The sequence below is a fragment of the Lolium rigidum genome, chromosome 4 (assembly GCF_022539505.1).
Source record: "Lolium rigidum isolate FL_2022 chromosome 4, APGP_CSIRO_Lrig_0.1, whole genome shotgun sequence".
In the NCBI taxonomy this organism is placed as follows: Eukaryota; Viridiplantae; Streptophyta; class Magnoliopsida; order Poales; family Poaceae; genus Lolium; species Lolium rigidum.
This window is the reverse complement of record NC_061511.1, coordinates 210,959,958-210,965,433: the sequence shown is the minus strand read 5'-3', so window position 1 is coordinate 210,965,433 and position 5,476 is coordinate 210,959,958. Positions and strand designations below refer to the sequence as shown.

General features: G+C 43.1%; 1 long non-coding RNA gene across 8 annotated transcripts; it reads right to left on the bottom strand.

Annotated features, from left to right (window-relative positions):
- Positions 1-353: 353 nt before the first annotated feature.
- Positions 354-4,066, bottom strand: LOC124706981. 8 transcript variants are annotated; one of them, XR_007004642.1, is made up of 10 exons: positions 4,033-4,066; positions 3,827-3,891; positions 3,158-3,311; positions 2,883-2,963; positions 2,619-2,688; positions 1,769-1,949; positions 1,549-1,670; positions 690-831; positions 517-594; positions 366-423 (listed from the first exon to the last, which is right to left on the bottom strand). It is a non-coding gene; the product is annotated as an uncharacterized LOC124706981 (long non-coding RNA). The 8 variants fall into 8 exon arrangements; XR_007004640.1 differs by lacking the exon at positions 4,033-4,066 and adding an exon at positions 3,974-3,990 and having other exon boundaries at positions 3,158-3,299; XR_007004641.1 differs by lacking the exon at positions 4,033-4,066 and adding an exon at positions 3,974-3,989.
- Between the last annotated feature and the right edge of the window lie 1,410 nt (positions 4,067-5,476).

The following is a 5,476-nucleotide window of genomic DNA, read 5'->3' as shown; positions in this document are numbered from 1 at the left end:
CAACTTTGAAGATTGGCCTATTGTGGTGAGGTAAAACTCTTAACAATTTCTCAACAGGGCAAGGCTTACTTCTGTGAGTACTTCTTCTACAACCAAAAGGACACTCTATGAGCAACAACACTTCTAACCGGTACTTAAAGGCTTCACCTCAGAAGTTTGGGTAAATAAAAAAAGGAATTGAATGGGGAACCATACGTACCAGAACTCAGTGTATCCCATCTATGATGCGTGAATGAATTGGAGTACAACAGCATGGTCATGCTGGGGTGAGGAAGAATAAAAGTTGATTCAAAAAAGTGTGTCAATTTTTTTTCATGAAATGCCTATAGTATAACATGTAGTTACCACTTACCGAAGTCATATTTTACTTGATACTTCAGCTACCAAACGTTTTTCATTTGATGGATATCAACTCTAAATGAGCTGCACACAAGCAAAAGTGAAGGGTCAGAAGGTCAACAGATTGATATAGACTTCATCATAGAAAATACTAAATTATGCTAAGAGATACGATACCTGAGCTACATCCTTCGGAAATTGCTCGCTCTCACATGTAAGCTGACCAAAGCACTCAACATAGACCAAAGTTTGTGCCTCAAACAGAAAAAAAAAAACAGAAGTGGCTCATTAACATCAGGTGATTTCAAATATGCAGCGTATCTAGCGTAATTCAATCATCAGTACGGTACCTGTTTCTGCTGCACATCATGTGCCAGGGCAGAACAGAGATGAGAACTGGAGCCCATCGATCCACTTCCCATTTGATGCTGACATATTTAGTGGTCTAAGAACCTCCTCAATAAACGATAGAGGTGTTACATATGTATACTACTGCATATGACCATCGTAAAGATATGTCAGATACTAATCGACAAAATTTAGAGAGCACAAGAGCTTGACTGTTTAGATGAATGAAGATGGTAAATATTGCCCCAAAGCCACCACCAAGAGCTTTCTGCTCAATTGAAGTCTCAAGACCAAAACAACCAAGTGTTAAATTGAATGAACTGGTGCATTTAATGCGAGAGGATGATCTGGGACAAAGCGCATGAATTTACATTACAAATCAACAATTTTCAGAAGATTAAAGCACAAAATAGTAGAAATCAAGTTTGGACACAACAGAACATATAGTAAAGGCAAGACTTGTAGGATAGATAGCTGCAATTACCTTATTATATATACCAAAATGATAACCTATAGTGCAATTTAGCTATCATTTCAATGTTAGGAAAGGAATAGCATTTGAGACATGTAGATTCCCTGTTAAATCTACTTGTTAGTATAGACAAGCAACTTCATACACTTATCATGGCACATATCATGTTCTGGCCTGGGGAAAAGTGCTAGAAACCAAACCGTGGCATATCATGTTCTGGGTTTGTGGAAAGTGCTAGAAACTCAATTCACTTCCTAACATGGCAACAATAGATTCCTAAACTGTACCCAGCAAGCATCATCTAATCACAATAGCTCAACGCTGCCACAACAGCATAAGATACAAGAAAGTGCTATCTCAAAGCACAAGAGGACACGCAAGTGTCTCACCTTGCCGCTGAACTTCTTCTCGAGCTCCCTCACGAGCCTAGCATGGATCTTCCTGAAGGCCTTGTGTAGGCGGCAGGGCACGTGGTTCCACGGCCTTCCTGTTCCCGACGATATCCAACTGGCTGCAAAGAAAACACCACCACACCATTACGGTCCACCAACAGCCAAACAAAGAGGCAGGCACGTAAGATATAGAGGGATGTAGCAGACATCAGCTTACATCGCGGTGTTGATGCAGAGGTCCTTAGGTCGCTCTTGAGCTCCTGGTTGCCATTCTCCAGATCGAAGAAAGCTTGCAAGATGAGTGTGTTACACCTAACCCAATCCGAACGCGGAAGAGGAGTTGTGGAAATAAGGAAATTGCAGAGGGGAAACACGGGAGATGGGGGAGAGCCCCTCACCTGCGAGACAGATGAGTTGTGGAAAAAAGCAATACGTGTTATATACAAAAATTATGCCATACAAACTAACGTTTTTTATTGCTTCTTAGCCAATTTACGAAATAGAAAAACATAAGCTTACGTAGAAAGCAACGAGGTAAAATGATACATAAGTAAATGCGTTGAAGGCTATTTCCTTATATCCCATGATAGCAAATCAATCTAAGATTTCTAGCTCCAAATGCAATAGAAGGTACATATAGTAGGATGGAACACCCAATTTGCGCATATAAATGACAATGCCAGGTAATGATACGGGAATGGTAATTATGTGTTATGAAAACCCAAAGCAATGAAGAATTAAACAGTGTTCTATTCCCACATACCAACATGCTTATAGAAAGTAGGAAGAATACATTAACCTGGGAGCATGCTTTTCTAGTACATAATGCCCCAAAGCTATTCTTATGAGAAAATATGCATATCACAGTTATCTCTACGCTCGAGAGTCGAACAGAGAAGGATGGGTACAGTAAAATGGAAAGCCCAAGACCTCAGTTTTTGAAAGCTATTCTTAGGTGAAAATTCTATTCACGTGATCAACAAACCAATATTCATCTCATTAGCATCATATCTTCACCATCAAGCCTTTCATGACACCATTAGGAAGTTACATGATCAAAGACTTACCACAGGATGTATGTTTCATGAAGAAAATGCATAAATTCCTTGACTGGAAAGTCTGAACCTGTCGGCAGACCTATCAACATGAAGCAAGAAACAATTAGAGGGAAAAAAAATTACAAGCTAAAAGATATGAATTGTTACAAAACTTTTAGACAAAAAAGATGGCAAAACTTTTAGACAAAATATAAGTGCTCTTAATCTGGCCTACAAGTTTCCAAACATGCAGATAAGAAGGAAAGCTCACACAAGAAATACTCAGAGAAGAACCTCAATAGGACTGCAAAAATAATAGGCCTTGGTTGGCTACTCTGCCGCGCGACATCTCAACCTCACCACCCAACCAAGGTGCTATAAGAGAAACATGATAAATCAGTAAATATCACACACAGAAATAATTTCAAGAGCGTCATGTACATCAGCTTTTGCAGCCAGAAGATGAAAATATACATGTGAATACTTACAATTGCAACAAAATGAAAAATAGTAGAAGCGAATCCAAATAGTTAAAATAGCAGGACTATGTAACAATGTAAGAATAATACCTATGGAACTGGTCTGTTGCCACTTGCCATGGAAGGGAGAAAACTAACGTAGCTAGCTGGCCAGGATATTCATATATTCTATCACATGCTCTTGTACATATATCCATTTTCCACAAGCTCCATCACCTACTTGGTTCTTTGGCTGCAATGACATCTGGAAAATAAATTACCAACATCATTCCATAAAAAACAGTTTTTTCTACTTAAAAGTTATTCTCTTAACAACAATTCAAACTTTTTTCATAGTTCAGTTCCATTATTAGGTTCCTCTGCTATAGGCATGGAAGTGGGGAAAAAGCAGTGAGGATATATGGACCTGAAGTTGATCTGTGAGCCAAACTGTTGTAAAACTAAAAATTAAAAATGAGGAAAAAACAGGTTAAATTTCCGTATATAATCTTCTGTACGTCCTTCATAAATCTTCTGGAGAAAATAAAAAGGCTGCAACCACCCGTACAGAATGAAAATAATGAAAATCTAAATGCACACTGCTCACACTTGCCAATTAAGAGAAGAGCAACAGCCAACAATCCAAAAAAACATCACAGTAATTGGCTTGTTCTCAAGATAACAACTAATGAACAATGTCGGAGCACAAATCAGGGATTTACGTTGTATAGAATTATTCCCTAATATAACAACATGATGAAATAGTAGAATGTATAGAACCTTCCTGTGATGAGGCATCCAGCACCATATATGACTGTAGGACGGAACTGGACGAACTCGAGATCCTACAATACAGATATCACGCAAGCATAAACCAAACGGATGGAAGAACTACTTTTAAAACCCAATTTAGAATAAACAACTAACTTGAAGAAGTAACCAGCATGCACATAGATGGCATTCACGATCTCCAGCACATGTGTGACCTGAGGTTGCTGAATAGTAGACGATCCAATCCAATTGCCGACTTATTTGTTGCATGGAAAGATCGATGCCATCTTCCATATTAAGGAAATGACTCTCTGTCCGTTTCCTGAAATATCATTATGAGTTAACCGGTAGAATTAAACTATGGAAAGCTAGAATCAATCTTCACGAATCCAATCCAAAAATCTCGTATGCAGCAGGGAAAAGTGCGGGTATGTGATTGGCACTTTTACAAAATAATAAATACAGAAGATTAACTAAGAAACATATGTGATTAAGCCATCTAAACCAGATCAATATAGTATCGTCATACTGGTGAGTATTACACCGTGAGCAGTGTCCTAGCCCTCTTTCTACAAGTGCCCCGAGGCTATTCTTCGAGCCAGCACGACGTACCTCGCGGCCGAATCCAGCAGACAAGGCCCCCGATGGCTCGACCACCTCTTCCGTCTCTGCGGCCAGCTCTCCTCCTACCGAATCCAAAAGGAAATCTCATAGAATCTCAAATCTAGAGCGAATTAGAACAAAAGAACAAACAAATGGTAGACAAACCAAAAGGAAATCTCATACAATCTCAAATCTGGGACGAAATAGAACAAAAGAGCAAACAAATCTCACATAAACGAAATCTCTTCTCTGTACCAGCACAGCTCCTCCCAGCGAAGCCATGGCGTGTGGCGGCGAGGCTGCTCTTGCCGGCTACCACCTGCTCGTCCGGCAGCGGCGGCGCCGCTCCCGTTGGCCACCACCTGCTCGTTCGGAGACGGCATGACGGGGACGAGCCGCTCCTCCCATAGCGCGGCGGCGTGCTGCGACGGGGACGAGGGCGGGCGAGGAGACCGACGGCGGGGAGCGGGGAGCGACGGGCGGGGAGCGGGAGCCACGGCCGCGGGAGCGGGAGCGACGGGCGGGGAGAGGGAGCGACGGGCTCGCTGGATTGGGGACGACGCGCCAACGCGGGCCGGATGGGCTTTCATCGACCCGTGGATAAAAGCGGGTCGCGCGAGGGCCTCGCGTCTCGGACTACTTCACCAGTGAAAAATGGATGGATAAGATACACAGGTGAGAAGATCTGACGGTCTAGAAGCGCAAATCGCTGTGAAGTCCCCTATGGAGGGCATCATATACAACGTTAGATGTACGCACATCCAGAATCCATCCATTCGCCGCCGACGCCGCCCCAGTTACCAAATTAAGCGCGGATACAAGCGCTCCATCGGCCACTCGCTCCGGCGGTCGCCATCGTCGTCCTATCGAGCTCGTCGGCGCCCGCAATCCCCGGGCCCCCGTTCACACCGGGGAACGCACGTGCGAGATCTTTCCTCGATCGGATCGTGTCCTTCTGCGTGGCTGGCCTACACGCCGGCCACGGTGCGCCGCGCCGGCCGTGTTCGATACACACACACACGCACCGACGTGCACCGCGCTCGATCGATCGATCAC